The sequence below is a fragment of the Podarcis filfolensis genome (genome assembly GCF_964270895.1).
Source record: "Podarcis filfolensis genome assembly, chromosome: 2".
Taxonomy (NCBI): Eukaryota; Metazoa; Chordata; class Lepidosauria; order Squamata; family Lacertidae; genus Podarcis; species Podarcis filfolensis.
This window is the reverse complement of record NC_139605.1, coordinates 120,228,382-120,247,357: the sequence shown is the minus strand read 5'-3', so window position 1 is coordinate 120,247,357 and position 18,976 is coordinate 120,228,382. Positions and strand designations below refer to the sequence as shown.

Genomic DNA, 18,976 nt, shown 5'->3' with positions numbered 1-18,976 from the left:
TGAGCCCATGGAGTGATTCTCAGCCACTTTGGCTGAGCAATCGTGTTCGTACGACTCTAGAGAGGCTTGTGTGCAACTAGGGAAATAAGCTGAATGGCACGGGCCCAGTCAGAAAAAAGAGATCAGGTGCTACTACTGCTTTGATGTACATCTGTGAAGGTGGGAATTATAAATGCGTTATTAAATGATTTAACGTGGAAATGTAGTTCAAAATGTGTTCCTTACTGACTGGAGCTGATCCTTCAAGATCTAATAGCATGATGATTCCTGACACTTGTGTTGGTTGGAGTGTTCTGACATGGAGCCACATTCACATTTTGCAATATGGTACATGAAGGATGAAAGAATAAAGGCACGCATTTCCCAAAGTTGTTGCAACTAAAATGTCTACTTTATTGATATCATCATTCAGCATACAAATGTGTTATTGTTGACATCCAGATCCTACTAGCGTCCAAAAAGTCCTAAGAGACCGCCTAGAAGACGGTCTTGAGGCACAGAGCCTTGGAGAGGATCAAGCTCTGCAGGTATAGGATCTGGAATGAGAGTTGAAGACAGGATTGTTAGTTCCTTTCAGGGACACAGACTCCATGGATGTCCTGTGCCCTTAGCAGCTCTGCGCTGTCGCAGCAAGCCTGCCTACTTAGTTGATTTACAGGAAAGTCTTGCACATCAAAGAAGGTATTTCTAGAAGGTCTAAATGATTGTACCCTAGAGCAGTTGGTCATGGAAGTGACCAGAAGGGTGGCAATTCTGGACATTCAGGACCTGGTGGAAGATGTGTTGTCAAGCCAGAAGGGAGCCATGCCCACAGTGCTATTAAACTAAACATACATGTTAATGGCCAATTGCCAAAAAAATCCAACAGAGTCAAATTTGATTTCAAAAGATGAAACAACCAAAAATCACGGGATGGGCAAAGGTGGAAAAGCAAAGTTACGAGGGTCAAATCAGTGATGGTCACCTACTTGGGTGGTTCTAATAGAGGATTAGATAAATTCATGGAGGACAAATCTATCATCTGCTACGAGTTAAATGCAACTGTAGGTGGGCAGATTACTGCTGCGCTCATAGGATATTGTAGGCTTCCCAGGGGCATACAGCGGCAACTGTGGGAACAGGTTGCTGGACTGGATGAGACGTTGGCCTGATCCAGCCCGTTCATCTTGTGTTCGTAGGGAAGGGTAGGAAACGGAGGAAAACAGTTTTGCTGATCAACAGTGGTTCCCATTTTGAATGCCAAGATACTCACCAGTCCCTTGTTCACCTTCATATGGTCCTAGAGGGAGAAATTAGGAAAGCGTGAGACCTCCTTCCAGTCATTGGCAGCCTAGGTTGGCTGAAGTTATTCTACTGTCCTGTTTACTTAAACCTCAGGAAAATTCATCAGCATTTGGGGGCCAATTTCCCCTAATAAACACATTTTCCTAATCCTTCCATCAGTAAAAAGGATAAATGAATGTCAACTACTTACGTGCGGACACCATGGCAAAAGCAGCACAAACAACCAAAAGGAGGACCCAGAATTTCATGACGATCACTGAAGAGGAGAGGAAGATTCTCAAGATTCTTGGAGGGACGTCACAAACTGACCATTCACCTGGATCCAACTTCTCTTTCTTATAAAGGCACAACCTTCCAATCAAATGTGTTGGCTGAGCTGATGCAGTTTTGGAACCTTGAACGGATTAGCTAGTAAGCAACCTTTGTCTGTGACCCCCCCCCCCAGTAAAAATAAACAAGACAGCATGTGATGCTCTGTGCAATGTGCCATGGGCTATGTGCCCTTTCTTAGGATTAAGTCTTGGTTTTTAACTGCCACTGAATTCAATCTCCGCCTCACTTCCAAGGAGGGACCCTTAGATAAACTAGGGCCAACAGCAACCCAAGCGTTTGTGAAAGCGCTCAAACTCCTTCACAGACTGCCAGCTGGGGATGTGGCCTTCCACCTGACATAGCAGAATTTGAGGATCGAAGTGGAGAAGGCCTTTAATTTTTCCCTTCCTACCACCCCATGCTTTTCAAAGTTGTTTTTACTCATGTTCTGTAATTTCTTCTCCCATTCTTCTTTCCACAGTCAACTTGTGCCTTATTCCCTTCTTCAAAACCTGCCACTTTCTTTCATCTTATTTCTGGTTCTTTTGCACTCCCTTTCTTCTCCTAGATCAGCTGTCCTCTTTTATCCCCTTCCTTTCTATTCCCTGTTTATTTATCACTAATATGAAAGGTTAATAAATATTATCTTGCTTTCAGATTCCCTTCTGGCCTTTAGCTCTCTCCTTTTTTAAAAAATAATTTTTATTAACAGGCCAATCACATCACATTATTCAAATCACATTGGTTCCGAATTATACAGCCAAATTTTAAATTTTTTGAGGGTACCCATATATCAAGCTCCGCACGAGTCCTAAATTCCGGATAAGTCCAGACATCACTTATTTTACTGCATTAATTAATCAGTTCTATCCAGTTCTATCCGGATAGTCCTTTATTACTTTCTTTCTCATCTTGTTGTAGTCATATATTCCTTTCTTTGCGATCTCTGATGATTCTCACAAGCAGACTGAAAGCTGGCGTCTCTGTGTGGGTTTTGTACTCTTCAAAAGCTATATCAGTCCAGGACAGCCTCTGTTTAACGCTTCCATAAACAAGGTTAATCTTCGGTCTGTCCTTTATTTTTCCAGGCTAGCCAAATAAATCAAATATGTCAGAGGGCTCTGTCAGGTCAAACTTTCAATTCCGACACTCCTTCTCTTTCCAACATTCCTGATTCTCCTCCCCCGTCCTTCTTTCTCCGGCAAGCCTGTCTTGGCGAGACGCCATTTTTAACTGCATCATAAAAAATTTCCACTTTCTCATCGTTCAGATCTTCTCTCCTGTTGAAATCCATCTCCATTCCCACACAGTTCTTAAAATCCTGCTTATGATTCTTAAAAAACGCGACAATCTTGTTTCTTTCTGGGGTGGAGGGTTATTTTATCACATCATATAAAAGGAAAAAAAGGGTTTTTCCTCCACCACCACCCCGTTCCAAACATACAGTCTCTTAGTGGTGACGCATCAAAAGATTTATTTATCCATCCGTTGCTCCCGGTCACAGAGATCCATTACTCAGCAGCCTTATCGTCGAGCTTTACTTGATATATGTGCTTCAGCTTCATTTCCAATCATATGTTTCCAATTATAATTCCGAGCTGAAGCAACCAGCACGCGCTAATTGGAATCGGCGTCAGGAAGAGCTGACTTCACCGAGGGCTCGTGCCAAGTGTTCGGCACCCCCATCTCTCGGATCAGGGGGTGCATTATGAACACTGCTGGCAAGACAGGGTTCCCCCACCTCCTGGGGGGAAGGGAAGGCTGCCTACTTCCCATAGCAGCCCCTGAATTACCTCGTATGGGTCAGAGAGATGTTATTGTCGGCCATCTTCCAACGCGCCACCTGGTGGCCCCCTCTGGCCTTTAGCTCTCAGACCTTCTTTTTCCTTCTTCTTCTGAACCTCTGTCTGGTGGACGCTTGTCCTCAACATGAAAGGAGTTGCTGGTGGTGGCATTGGCCCAGTCCAAAGGCTATGGCATGGGTGGGGGCTGGGGCACGCAAGTGAGGAAGCCCTGGGCAGGCTGAGACATTGTGACCCACCTGAAAGTGACCCAAAGCCAACAGCTTGGTCCTGGCCCAGCTAACACTTTGAGGAGCACTGGTCTAGACTCCAGGTCACTGGTTCCCAAAGGGTGTAGCACATCACATTGGTGTGGCAGGAGAGGAGGGCAAGTGTGGCGAGAGGAGTCAAGGACGACAATCAAAGAAACATTTCAGTGCAGTATTGTATGGATAATTTTTAATATATGTATCTACAGACTATGGATAGATTTCCCCCCCGAAAAACAAAAAAGATATCTCATTGTAGTTTCAGAAATTTATCCATTGCTCTGCCCCTTGCTTCCTTATTTACAACTTTAAGAACAGCTGCAAAAATCACCCTGTTCCAATAAATAACCTGTTTTCAGCATTTTCCCTCTCAGCCCGGGGAAGAAGTGTGGTCTGTTGAACTGCAGATGGCTCAGCAATGAACCTTATCAGTTCCTTGGCAAGATCGCAGATTTATTTTATCCTTTCGTCCGACTGAAGATAAATGAAGATAAATAAATTAAATTAGATTCCAAGTCCTTTTAGCGTTATTCACTTCACTTTGTAAATACAGTGGTACCTCAGGTTACATACACTTCAGGTTACATATGCTTCAGGTTACAGACTCCGCTAACCCAGAAATAGTACCTCAGGTTAAGAACTTTGCTTCAGGATGAGAACAGAAATTGTGCTCCGGCAGAGTGGCAGCAGAGGGAGACCCCATTAGCTAAAGTGGTGCTTCAGATTAAGAACAGTTTCAGGTTAAGAACGGACCTCCGGAACGAATTAAGTACTTAACCCGAGGTATCACTGTAATAAAGGATGGGGAACAGTCAGCTCTAAGTTTCCATCATAAACCTTTTGCAAAATAGAGCTTCGCTCCCTTTTCCCTTTTTTTTTTACGCACACAGTTCCATTTAATGTTGTATTCCATATCTATAATCCAGTTTCATTCCTCCTTACCTGTACATATATAATTCGAATTAACATTCAAGGGAGGTTTGCCGAATCATAAATACAGAGGAAGAAACTTCATATAAAGAAGCTGCGGGTTCCCTTCCCCCACACTGTCTTTTGCACCGAATGAAGTTTTCTCTCAGGTTCTGACCTTAACGACCTTGCAGCTGGTTCTGTTCTGCAGTTTATTATCTCATCTCTTCTAGCACGCACCAGTACTTTAGTTCGAATTAAGCTCTATTTAGCAGAAGAACCTCTGCTTCTTAATGGCGGTGTAGGAGGGTTTTCAGCAGGGTAAGTACTTTTGCACTCAGCACCTCCCTGCCTCCCGCTTTCCATTCTGGAGCAAGAGCCAGGTACTGATATGAACTGGGAGTGAAGCCCATTCCCCTCTGTCCCTGGGGGGAACTTGCAGGGATAATTACCCTCAATCATTCTTGTTTTTCCTTCGCCAACGATCTCCCGCTGTCGTGGGAGCTGCCTCCGCTAAGGCAGACCGGAACCGGGAGCCAAAAAATGTATGTCTTTTAGTTTTTGAGTTGTGTGACTCAGATTGGATCTAGTATACCAAAAAAATTAAGCAATGTGGACCAAAGGTTCTTCTGTGATTAGGTAAAGGTAAAGGTACCCCTGCCCGTACGGGCCAGTCGTGTCCGACTCTAGGGTTGTGCGCCCATCTCACTTAAGAGCCTGGGGGCCAGCGCTGTCCGTAGACACTTCTGGGTCATGTGGCCAGCGTGACGAAGCTGCTCTGGTGAGCCAGCACCAGCGCAGCACACGGAAACGCTGTTTACCTTCCTGCTAGAAAGCGGTACCTATTTATCTACTTGCACTTAGGGGTGCTTTCGAACTGCTAGGTGGGCAGGAGCTGGGACCGAAGACGGGAGCTCACCCCGCCGTGGGGATTCGAACCGCTAACCATGCAATCGGCAAGCCCTAGGTGCTGAGGTTTTACCCACAGCGCCACCCGCGTCCCACTCTTCTGTGATTAGGGGCCCTGAAACTTAAGTTTCATTCATTTCATAGTCTCTGGCCTTCTCCCTGAATGTCCCATGATGTCAGCAGGCAAGGCATTGTGAGCCCATGGAGTGATTTGCTCCCTCACCCTTCCCTCCCTGAGCTGGCTGTGATACCCAGGCAGAGAATGACACACACACACCCAGGTGTCTCTAAGGCCAGACAGCTCCCTCCTTCCCTGCTGGCACCTGATGTCAGGGGGTAAGTTTTTTTGTGGCCTCACTTAGTCAGCCTCCCCACGGCACTCGGGCACTGGGTTCTATCATATGCCTCTGCACCACTACCACTGGACAACGAGGAGACTGAAAGACAATGGCGCCATTTAGCTTTCCCGCTAAACACACTCCACCCTTCAGTTTTCCTCTGGCTAAATCTATTTCTTTTTAATGCCTTCAACAAATCACCGTGTATTAAGTCCAGCAACTGGAGGAACGTGTAGCTACGCTCCAAAGAATTAGAGAGCTGGAGCTCTTCTTGGAAGCAACAAAGCACACCGTCTCCACCAAGGAGGAGACAGGAGACTCCCCTGAGAAGGAGGCTAGTTCACCAACACAGGAGCCAGATATATGGAGAAACGTGACTCAAAGAAGTAGGAGGCCCAGGGTTCGCTCTGATTGTTTAGAAATACACAATCGCTTTGAGGTCCTCTCCCCTAGCATGGAAGACGAAGAGCAGACTCCATTTGAGGATCTCTCCCTCATTACAGTCGATCAGGTATATGAAGACGAGCAGCAAAGTCAGTCCTCAGGGAATGTGCAGGCGACCGTGGAACGGACAGCTCACGGAAGAACCCCGACCAAACCTAAGAGGAGGCGTGTAGTGGTGATAGGGGATTCCCTACTGAGGGGAACAGAAGCAGTGATCTGTGGGCCTGACAAGATGTCTCGGGAAGTGTGCTGTCTCCCCGGGGCTAAGATCCAAGATGTAACTGAACGACTGCAAGGAATCATAAAACCCACTGACAAATACCCCTTCCTCTTGGTTCATGTGGGAACCAATGACACTGCAAGCAATAGCCTCCAGAAGATCAAAAGAGACTACGAGGCTCTGGGCAGGAAATTGAAGCAATTAAATGCACAAATTGTCATCTCATCTGTCCTCCCAGTTGAACGACGTGGCCCATGGAGAGAGGGAAAAATAGTGGAAGTGAACAGCTGGCTTCGCAAATGGTGTAAACAGGAACGGTTTGTTTTTTTAAAAAAAAGATATTTATTGAAGTTTTACAAAAACATAAATTTAAAAAGGTCATATAAAAAGAAAGAAATACAAAAAAATAGAAAAATACATGATAAAGAAAAAAGAAGAATAAAAACAAATCCATTTTTTGTAACCCTAACTCATTATCTTATTTCCTTGGCCTCCTCATACCTCCCCTTTTTGTATTCCCATTTAAGTAATCAAATCAGCCAATCCTTACCCTCTTTCGTTTATCTTAACTCTGTATCTTAACATATTATAACTCTATATTTTCATCCATTATCAATTCAATTTTGCATACTCTTGTTAACTTTGTTGCTAATGCCACTTATTTTCAATCCAACATCATTTTAACATTCATTAATTTTACAATATTTCTGTAGATAGTCTTTAAATTTCTTCCAATCTTCTTCCACCAACTCTTCTCCCAGGTCTCAGATTCTGCCAGTCATTTCCGCCAATTCCATATAGTCCATCACCTTCATCTGCCACTCTTCCAGGGTGGGTAAATCTTGTGTCTTCCAATACTTTGCAATCAGTATTCTTGCTGCTGTTGTTGCATACATAAAGAAAGTTCTGTCCTTCTTTGGCACCAATTGGCCGACTATGCCCAGGAGAAAGGCCTCTGGTTTCTTCAGGAAGGTATATTTAAATACCTTTTTCATTTCATTATAGATCATCTCCCAGAAAGCCTTAATCCTTGGGCATGTCCACCAAAGGTGAAAGAATGTACCTTCATTCTCTTTACATTTCCAACATTTATTATGGGGCAAATATTTTTGCAAGCTTGACTGGTGTCATGTACCACCTATATATCATTTTCATAATATTCTCTCTTAAGGCATTACATGCCGTAAATTTCATACCGGTGGTCCACAACTGTTCCCAGTCAGCAAACATAATGTTGTGACCAATATCTTGTGCCCATTTGATCATAGCAGATTTAACCGTTTCATTCTGCGTATTCCATTTTAGCAGTAAATTATACATTCTTGAAAGTATCTTAGTTTTGGGATCTAACAATTCTGTTTCCAATTTTGATTTTTCCACCTGGAAGCCAATTTTTTTATCCAAATTATAGGCCTCTCTTATTTGATAATAATGAAGCCAATCTCGCACTTTATCTTTTAATTTCTCAAAACTCTGCAATTAAACAGGAACGGTTTGGATTCTTAGATCACGGACTGCAGTTTCTTGAGGATGGACTTCTGGCAAGCGATGGGCTGCACCTCACAACGGTTGGGAGGAATGTTTTTGCCAAAAATCTCAGAAACCTCATCAGGAGGGCTTTAAACTGACTAATGTGGGGGAGGGAGACAGTGCTCCTGAAGGTAGGAGTCTATCAATTGATGAAGATGATCATCCAAATGTCATAGACCAAATGGAGCAAACAGCACGCAGACCTAGTGGTGGGAGGAAAAAATCCTTAAATAAGAGACACGGGGGAATGATTAATGGACTTCAGTGTCTGTACACTAATGCGCAAAGCATGGGAAATAAACAAGATGAGCTTGAGCTCTTGGTACAGCAAACTAAATATGACATAATAGGCATCACTGAAACCTGGTGGGATAAGTCCCACGATTGGAATGTAATAATGGAGGGATACAATCTATTTCAGAGAAACAGACCAGACAAGAAAGGAGGAGGAGTGGCGTTATATGTCAGGGATGTGTATACCTGTGAAGAGATCCAAGATTTAGAACCTCAAAGCCAAAGTGAGAGCATTTGGGTCAAAATTAAGGGAGAGAAGAATAACAGTGACCTCATTGTGGGAGTTTACTATAGATCCCCAAGCCAAACGGAGGACATAGATGATGCCTTCCTGGAACAGATGGCCAAGCATGCAAAAGGAAGGGAGATAGTAGTAATGGGGGACTTCAATTACCCGGATATTTGTTGGATGTCAAACTCAGCCAAGAGCATAAGGTCAAACAGATTCCTCACTGGCCTTGCAGACAACTTCATTGTCCAGAAAGTGGGAGAAGCAACAAGAGGAACAGCCATTTTAGATCTGGTCCTAACCAATGTTGATGACCTGGTTAGTGGGGTAGAAGTGGAAGGATCATTAGGCGCGAGTGATCATGCTCTTCTGAAGTTTACTATACAGCGGAAAGGAGCAGCCAAGCATACTAGGACTCAATTTCTTGACTTTAAGAAAGCCGACTTCATAAAACTTAGGGAAGTGCTGGGTGAGATCCCATGGACAGTAATACTAAAAGGAAAGGGAGTTCATGATGGCTGGGAGTTTGTTAAGAGGGAGATAGTAAAAGCACAACTTCAGGCAATATCAATGAGACGGAAAAATGGAAGGTGCCTAAAGAAGCCAGGGTGGCTATCTAAAGAACTTTTAACTGAGTTAAGATTAAAAAAGGATGTGTACAAAAAATGGAAAAGGGGGGAAACCACCAAAGAGGAATTCAAACAAATAGCCAGCACGTGTAGACACAAAGTCAGAAAAGCTAAAGCACAGAATGAACTCAGGCTTGCTAGAGAGGTTAAAAGCAACAAAAAAGGCTTTTATGGGTATGTTCGTAGCAAAAGGAAGAACAAAGAAACAGTGGGGTCACTCAGAGGAGAAGATGGTGAAATGCAAACAGGGGACACAGAAAGGGCTGAACTCCTCAATGCCTTCTTTGCCTCAGTCTTCTCCGATAAAGAAAACAATGCCCGACCTGAAGAATTTGGAGCAAATGATTCAGCAGAGGAAACACAGCCCAGAATAACTAAGGAGATAGTACAAGAATACTTGGCTAGTTTAGATGTATTCAAGTCTCCAGGGCCAGATGAACTGCATCCAAGAGTATTAAAAGAACTGGCAGATGTGATCTCAGAACCACTGGCAGTCATCTTTGAGAATTCCTGGAGAACAGGCGAAGTCCCGGCAGACTGAAGGAGGGCAAATGTTGTCCCTATTTTCAAAAAGGGGAAAAGAGAGGACCCAAATAATTACCGCCCAATTAGTCTGACATCAATACCAGGGAAGAATCTGGAGCAGATCATTAAGCAAACAGTCTGTGAGCACCTAGAAAGGAATGCTGTGATCACCAATAGTCAGCATGGATTTCTGAAAAATAAGTCATGTCAGACTAACCTGATCTCGTTTTTTGACAGAATTACAAGCCTGGTAGATGAAGGGAACGCAGTGGATGTAGCCTACCTTGATTTCAGCAAGGCATTTGACAAGGTGCCCCATGATATTCTTGTAAAGAAGCTGGTAAAATGCGGTCTTGACTATGCTACCACTCAGTGGATTTGTAACTGGCTGACTGACCGAACCCAAAGGGTGCTCATCAATGGTTCCTCTTCATCCTGGAGAAGAGTGACTAGTGGGGTGCCACAGGGTTCTGTCCTGGGCCCAGTCTTATTCAACATCTTTATCAACGACATGGATGATGGACTCAAGGGCATCCTGATCAAATTTGCAGATGACACCAAACTGGGAGGGGTGGCTAACACCCCAGAGGACAGGATCACACTTCAAAACGACCTTGACAGATTAGAGAACTGGGCCAAAACAAACAAGATGAATTTTAACTGGGAGAAATGTAAAGTATTGCACTTGGGCAAAAAAAATGAGAGGCACAAATACAAGATGGATGACACCTGGCTTGAGAGCAGTACATGTGAAAAGGATCTAGGAGTCTTGGTTGACCACAAACTTGACATGAGCCAACAGTGTGACGCAGCAGCTAAAAAAGCCAATGCAATTCTGGGCTGCATCAATAGGAGTATAGCATCTAGATCAAGGGAAGTAATAGTGCCACTGTATTCTGCTCTGGTCAGACCTCACCTGGAGTACTGTGTCCAGTTCTGGGCACCACAGTTCAAGAAGGACACTGACAAACTGGAACGTGCCCAGAGGAGGGCAACCAAAATGGTCAAAGGCCTGGAAACGATGCCTTATGAGGAACGGCTAAGGGAGCTGGGCATGTTTAGCCTGGAGAAGAGGAGGTTAAGGGGTGATATGATAGCCATGTTCAAATATATAAAAGGATGTCACATAGAGGAGGGAGAAAGGTTGTTTTCTGCTGCTCCAGAGAAGCGCACACGGAGCAATGGTTCCAAACTACAAGAAAGAAGATTCCACCTAAACATTAGGAAGAACTTCCTGACAGTAAGAGCTGTTCGACAGTGGAATTTGCTGCCAAGGAGTGTGGTGGAGTCTCCTTCTTTGGAGGTCTTTAAGCAGAGGCTTGACAACCATATGTCAGGAGTGCTCTGATGGTGTTTCCTGCTTGGCAGGGGGTTGGACTCGATGGCCCTTGTGGTCTCTTCCAACTTTATGATTCTATGATTCTATGATTCTAGGTTGGGCTGCATTGAGGATAAAGACACTGAGTTTGAGACCCAATTACTCCATTAGACTTCAGTTGCTGTGTCATCTAACCCAGGGGTCTGCAACCTTTAAGACAAAAAGAGCCACTTGGACCCATTTCTGAAGAAGAAAAAACTGGGAGCCGCAAAACCATTGCGACATTTAAAACAAATATAACACTGCATATATTGTTTCATACGTTAATGTCCGATCTGACAGCGGGCGGGAAGGTGACGTCGGGACGGTGCGTGACTTATGCACGCACTGCCCCCATGCAACGTCACAGCCAGTACAGCGCCCGCCACAGTGGGGAGTGTCGGGGCGCACAATGTGCCTCCTCCCCTCGCTAATATCCGCCCTGGAGCCGCAGCAAAGGTGTAAAAGAGCCACATGCGGCTCCGGAGCCGCGGGTTGCAGACCCCTGATCTAACCAAATTTGATTCTCATCTAGTCAATCTCAGTGCTTGGTTTTAATAATAAACAGGACCAGAAACAGCATATGGTGAGGCTTTAGAGAATATTCCAGAAATGGTACCTCAGAAGGGTTGAGTATGGACTTCCTGGAGGCGGCGCCTCCGACAATGGCGGATTCCCTCTAACTCAGAGGGAGACAGCTCCGTGGAAATCGGGTCCTACTGCTGCAGCGAAGCGGGGACCCTTTAAAAACCGCAGGCGGAAGAAGCCTGTGGACCTGGGACTTGGCGGGCACCGTTTGCGCCCCCCCGTTTGGCAAAGGAACCCTATAAAGGGCTCCGGAGGAGACGGGGGTTGGTGTGGTGCTGAGAGTCAATCGCTATCTCTGCGGAGCGATGCTGCACAGCTGTTGTCGGAGAGCGTTCTCCTTCTTCCTATGACAATTCGGATTCTAAACAACAACCCGTGAGTAGGACAATTGAAAATTTTGCATGAAAATACAGCCTGGAATTTGACCTGAAACGGAAAGGTGTAAAAAGGAAGTCCACCTCCCGTCCTTTGTATAAAGATCAAAGCAAAGATTTTACAAGCTAAAAGCCGGGAAAACAGATAGCCTGAAGGTTCCTGCATTTTTAACCATCAAAACCCCCCTTGACAGCAGGAGGAAAGGGGGGGGGAATTTGACTTTGTAAGCCTGCAGAGAGAAATTTAAGAAAATAAGTTTCCACTGTCCCTAACCTGGGGACGGAATGCCAGGAAAGAAGGAAAGAAACGGTCGGTGATATTTACAAATTGAAAATAGAAAAATTGATATACAGAATTGGAAAAGGGAAAAATAATTCCAAAGCCGCTTTCTGCCTGTTTGTTTTATATTGAAAGGAAATAAAGTATCTGGAAATCGAAAGGATTTTTTCCTTGTTGGATACAATTTAAAGATGGATGCCAAAAAGTAACTACACCCCCTAGAGGAAGCCAGCCAGTGTGCCTGTTTTTCAGTTATAAAGAGAACATTGTATCAGGGAAAACTAGAGCGTGGGACCAGCTCCCTGACCTTGACAGAAATGAATAGAGAGGAAGTCTTATCTGCTCTGAACAAAATATATGATGGGCTGCGACAGCTGGAGGAGAAAATGATTTTGATGAATCAAAAGAGGGACAATACAGCTAAAGTCAGTAAAGAGGTGCCAATGGAAGATGCCACAGAAATTGTACAACAATCTATGCAGGAGACAGATTTAATAGGGCAACTGCAAGGTCAGAGAAAGATGGAGATACAGAGGATGGATTTTGGAGGACACTGGCCAAATTTTGGATTTAAGAAAATTTTTATCTTTGGTGGGACTGTGAAACGAGTGGAAGAATTTTTTTGGAACAATTACTTCTTGGATTACAAACTAAACACTGGGGAGTGCAACACCGGGGAATTGGACAATTGGAGAAAAGGAAAGGAAGAATGTTACTGTACGGAATCACCCGGTGATTGGACTCCCAAGGAGAAAGAGAAGGAAAGGCGAAAGAACTCAACAGGGATCAAGGATGTATGTAGCTACATACAGGAACAAGAAAACTTGCAGAAGGGGCTTGGAAATGATTTGAGGGCCTCTGATATCAGGACACCTGACTGATAAGGTCATAATGATATATGGACTGACATTGCCGTGAACCAGGAAAAGGGGCGCTGGACTAATCTAGAATGAGAAATGTCTTGTGTAATTAATCTATATCTATGGAATTAGTTTAATACTAATGAAATATTAAAAGATGTTGGAAAGGATGTAATCGGCTCTAGCAAAATTTAGTCTAAATTTTGAAAGTTTAATGATTTGAGGACAAGATAAAATTAATGAAATTAATGAAATTATTGTAAAAAAGAAGTGGTTTGAGAAATAAGGTGAAATAAGAATTGGCAAAAACGGTTTGATTAAAAATGAAAATATGAGGATATTATATGGGGATATATAATCAAGGGTAAGATAAGAGGTATGAATTTGCTGAACATATCGTTAATTGGAATACAAAGAGGGAGGTGGGAGGGAGTCAGGAAAATAAGTTAAAAAGGGAAAAATGGTGAGAATTTGAAAAGAGAGATTTCTGATTTTTTTGTTTTTTCTTCTTTTTTTTGTTTTTCTTCTCTATGTTTTTTCTATGTTTTTTGTGTTGAATTTATTGTTTAAGATTTTGTAAACTTTTTTTTCTGTTTTGTTAAAATCCAATAAAATATCATTATAAAAAAAACAAACAGAAGGGTTGAGTATGGTTATGCATGTAAAGAAGACACATTATTTTTCACCACTGTGCCACACCTGGAAAAATATGGTGAAATGAGTCCCATGTTTTTAGTGGATGAGGTTTGCACACCTCAATTTGAAAAGGCAGCACCCACTTTGGCTGAGCAATCGTATTCGTACGACTCTAGAGAGGCTTGTGTGCAGCTAGGGAAATATGCTGAATGGCACGGGCCCAGTCAGAAAAAGAGATCAGGTGCTACTACTGCTTTGATGTACATCTGTGAAGGTGGGGATTAGAAATGCGTTATTAAATAATTAAACGTGGAAATGTAGTTCAAAATGTGTTCCTTACTGACTGGAGCTGATCCTTCAAGATCTAATAGCATGATGATTCCTGACACTTGTGTTGGTTGGAGTGTTCTGACATGGAGCCACATTCATATTTTGCATATGGTACATGAAGGATGAAAGAATAAAGGCACGCATTTCCCACACAAAGTTGTTGCAACTAAAATGTCTACTTTATTGGTATCATCATTCAGCATACAAATGTGTTATTGTTGACATCCAGATCCTACTAGCGTCTCCAAAGATCTAAGAGACCGCCTAGAAGACGGTCTTGAGGCACAGAGTCTTGGAGAGGATCAAGGTCTGCAGGTATAGGATCTGGAATGAGAGTTGAAGACAGGATTGTTAGTTCCTTTCAGGGACACAGACTCCGTGGATGTCCTGTGCCCTTAGCAGCTCTGAGCTGGCACAGCAAGCCTGCCTACTTAGTTTATTTACAGGAAAGTCTTGCACATCAAAGAGGGGATTTCTAGAAAGTCTAAATGATTGTACCCTAGAACAGTTGGTCATGGAAGTGACCAGAAGGGTGGCAATTCTGGGCATTCAGGACCTGTTAGAAGATGTGTTGCCAAGCCAGGAGGGAGCCATGCCCACAGTGCTATTAAACTAAACATACATGTAAATGGCCAATTGCCAAAAAAATCCAACACAGTGAAATTGGATTTCAAAAGATGAAACAACCAAAAATCACGGGATGGGCAAAGGTGGAAAAGCAAAGTTAAGAGGGTCAAATCAGTGATGGTCACCTACTTGGGTGGTTCTAACAGAGGATTAGATAAATTCATGGAGGACAAGTCTATCATCTGCTACGAGTTAAATGCAACTGCAGGTGGGCAGATTACTGCTGCGCTCATAGGATATTTGCAGGCTTCCCAGGGGCATCCTGCGGCAACTGTGAGAACAGGATGCTGGACTGGATGAGACGTTGGTCTGATCCAGCCCGTTCATCTTATGTTCATAGGGAAGGGTAGGAAACGGAGGCAAACAGTTTTGCTGATCAACAGTGGTTCCCATTTTGAATGCCAAGATACTCACCCGTCCCTTGTTCACCTTCATATGGTCCTAGAGGGAGAAATTAGGAAAGCGTGAGACCTCCTTCCAGTCATTGGCAGCCTAGGTTGGCTGAAGTTATTCTACTGCCCTGTTTACTTAAACCTCAGGAAAATTCATCAGCATTTGGGGGCCAATTTCCCCTAATAAACACATTTTCCTAATCCTTCCATCAGTAAAAAGGATAAATGAACTACTTACGTGCGGACACCATGGCAAAAGCAGCACAAACAACCAAAAGGAGGACCCAGAATTTCATGACGATCACTGAAGAGGAGAGGAAGATTCTCAAGATTCTTGGAGGGACGTCACAAACTGACAGTTCACCTGGATCCAACTTCTCTTTCTTATAAAGGCACAACCTTCCAATCAAATGTGTTGGCTGAGCTGATGCGGTTTTGGAGCCCCCGGTGCAAATAAACAACACAGCATGTGATGGTGTGTGCAGTGTGCCATGGGCTATGTGCCCTTTCTTAGGATTGTCTTGGTTTTTAACTGCCACTGGATTCAATCTCCGCCTCACTTCCAAGGAGGGAGCCTTAGATAAACTAAGGCCAACAGCAACCCAAGTGTTTGTGAAAGCGCTCAAACTCCTTCACAGACTGCCAGCTGGGGATGTGGCCTTCCACCTGACATAGCAGAATTTGAGGATCGAAGTGGAGAAGGCCTTTCCTTTTTTCCTTCCTACCACCACATGCTTTTCAAAGTTGTTTTACCCATGTTCTGTAATTTCTTCTCCCATTCTTCTTTCCACAGTCAGCTTGTGCCTTATTCCCTTCCTCAAAATATGTCACTTTCTTTCATCTCATTTCTGGTTCTTCTACCCTCCTGAATTGTTGGACGGTATGTATCATGTTCCTTTGCACCACTGCTGTTAGAGTTGATGAAGATGAGACTAAAAGAGAACAGCAGTTTTAAACCAACAATTGTTGTTGTTGGTCAGTCGTTTAGTCGTGTCCGCCTCTTCGTGACCCCCTGAACCAGAGCACGCCAGGCACTTCTGTCTTCCACTGCCTCCCGCAGTTTGTTCAAACTCATGCTGGTAGCTTCAAGAACACCATCCAACCATCTCGTCCTCTGTCGTCCCCTTCTCCTTGTGCCCTGCATCTTTCCCAACATCAGGGTCTTTTCCAGGGAGTCTTCTCTTCTCATGAGGTGGCCAAAGTATTGGAGCCTCAGCTTCACGATCTGTCCTTCCAGTGAGCACTCAGGGCTGATTTCGTTAAGAATGGATACGTTTGATCTTCTTGCAGTCCATGGGACTCTCAAGAGTCTCCTCCAGCACCAGAATTCAAAAGCATCAATTCTTCGGCGATCAGCCTTCTTTATGGCCCAGCTCTCATTTCCATACATCACTACTGGGAAAACCATAGCTTTTACTATACGGACCTTTGTTGGCAAGGTGATGTCTCTACTTTTTAAGATGCTGTCTAGGTTTGTCATTGCTTTTCTCCCAAGAAGCAGGCGTCTTTTAATTTCATGACTGCTGTCACCATCTGCAGTGATCATGGAGCCCAAGAAAGTAAAATCTGTCACTGCCTCCATTTCTTCCCCTTCTATTTGCCAGGAGGTGATGGGACCAGTGGCCATGATCTTCGTTTTTTTGATGTGGAGCTTCAGACCATATTCTGCGCTCTCCTCTTTCACCCTCATTAAAAGGTTCTTTAATTCCTCCTCACTTTCTGCCATCAAGGTTGTGTCATCTGCATATCAAACCAACAATTAAGCATACATAATTGAATCCCTAGCACATAGTCTGTGGCACATGGCAACCATCATCACATGCTGACAGCGCTGCCCAAGGTCCCAGCTCACACAAGACCAACGCTGCTCCTTGCCCAAGTTTAAAAGTCTTTATTGAAGTTCAGTCTCATTTCTAGACGCGCAGCGTGCAACGCTACATCTGTCCGTCAGACCGTAGAACTCCCATCTGAATCTCCTCCCCCCTGACACCAGCTTACGATTCTAGCCTTACTCCACCTTCTCCTCTGTTCCTTCTTTCTCTGGGTCCTTCTGCTAGTCGGAGTCTCAGCCCTCCGAGATTCTTCTGACGCTGATTCTCCCGACTCCTCCCCCCCCTCTTTCGGGCTTTAGGACCTGGCTCCCAATCCGGGTTTTCTGCTGTCCCGCGCTCCTCCACATTTGAACTTGGCGCGCGCGCGCAGCCTCCCACTTTCCTTCTGACCGTTACACTTGTGTCACTGCTCCCCCTTTCGGGGAGGCTAGCTGGACCTGGCCTTCCCTCCGTCTCCCCACTCCCCGATGGAGGAGAAGCTGGTCCTGACTCACGTGACTCTTCCCCCCCACTGTGCTCTGGTGGGGGAACTGGCCCTACAGCTCCGCTACTCCCTTGGGACTCCCCTCTGGTTCCTTGTTTATGGATCGTCCCCTCTGGGATTCGCCTCGCCCTTACCATAGGCGCCCCCTCCTGGGAATCTTCAGATTCGCTGGAGAAGCTCATGGAATCTCTCGGTCCACTGTCATATTCCCCTACGCTCCCCTCTGATTCCTCTCCTCCGCTCTCTATTTGCTCTCTCCCCTGCTCTTCTGCTCCTGAGCCTCTGACATCCATCCCCCCCTCGAAGCCCCCCCTTCCCCCCTCCCCCTCTTCGGGTGTGGGTTCCAGGTGCTCCAGCGCTGGGGGTGTGAGTGCTGGCTTCCGTTCTCTCCCCCTGGTGTGCAACCGGCCAGCGGGATCAGGCCCCCCCACGATGGGTTCGTCGACGTCGACTTCCTCTGCTTCCATTTCTCTGCTGTCGTGCTCAAAACCAAGATCCTCCCCCCACACGTCCATGTCCTCCTCTCCACCCGGTCCCTCGGGTGAGGCTGTGTGCAAGGGCTCCCTCAGCAGTTCCCTGCTCCACCCCACTTCTGGTTGAGTGTCCCACCAATAGGAGCGGTCCGTGGCAAACCCCGAGAGCGACCCCTCCGGGGAGCTCTTCCCCGGCGTCGGCTCCTCATCTGAGGAGAAACCCTGGAACGTGCTGGCTGACAGTGTGGGTGTGAAAAGCCAGTCGTCGAAATACTCCTCCGGCATGGGTCTGTGTGGGAAGATCGAATGGAACTCGTCTTTGAGGTAGTGCTTCTCCACGGCGTAACACGGCACCCACTCGTTGGCGCTGGCCGGAGTACCCTCCCTGGCGAGGAGATATTCAACTCCCTCTTCCCCCCATCTGGAGTCCAAAATCTGTGTGACCTCGTTGAGTGGGGTCGCCCTCTGTGGTCCCTCCCCTGTTGGCGATGGGCTACGTGGAGCTGGTGCGGTCCCTGGCGCCTGAAACCTGTGGGGCGCCTTGTAAGGCGTGAGCACTGACCTGTGAAAGACTGGGTGCATTCTGGAGCCCTCCGGGAGTGTCAACCGGTAGGCCACTGGATTGATTTGTGCCGCGACCTGGTAAGGTCCCAGCTGCTTGTGTCCTAGCTTCCTCTTAGCTAGCGTTCTGGCCGGCACTGCCTGAGCTGCTAACCAGACCCAGTCCCCTACCTGTATGTCTTCCCCAACCCTCCTGTGCCTGTCTGCCTGCATCTTGTAGGCGTGTTTCGCGAGTTCCAAGTGCCTTCGGAGTTGCTCATGGACCTCCTGTAACTCTGCGGCTAAGTGCTCTGCCCCCCGTGGCTCCCCCTCTGCCTCGGTCTCCAACCCCGGGAAGGTTCTGGGGTGGCGCCCATTGTTGGCGAAGAACGGTGTCACTCCTGTAGACCCGTGCTTCGTGTTGTTGTAGGCAAACTCGGCTAGCGGTAGGTAGTCCACCCAGGTCGAGGGCTGTTGATTGGCGTAGCATCGCAGGTACTGCTGCATGATGGCGTTGACCCTCTCCGCTT

The 18,976-nt window shown here is 45.6% G+C and overlaps 2 long non-coding RNA genes across 2 annotated transcripts; both read right to left on the bottom strand.

The window, feature by feature from the left end:
• Positions 1-369: 369 nt before the first annotated feature.
• Positions 370-1,592, bottom strand: LOC310752736. The gene is made up of 3 exons (XR_014543014.1): positions 1,475-1,592; positions 1,253-1,279; positions 370-536 (listed from the first exon to the last, which is right to left on the bottom strand). It is a non-coding gene; the product is annotated as an uncharacterized lncRNA (long non-coding RNA).
• Positions 1,593-14,255: 12,663 nt separating this feature from the next.
• LOC310754075 lies at positions 14,256-15,520 on the bottom strand. Its single transcript, XR_014543595.1, has 3 exons — positions 15,356-15,520; positions 15,140-15,166; positions 14,256-14,422 (listed from the first exon to the last, which is right to left on the bottom strand). It is a non-coding gene; the product is annotated as an uncharacterized lncRNA (long non-coding RNA).
• Between the last annotated feature and the right edge of the window lie 3,456 nt (positions 15,521-18,976).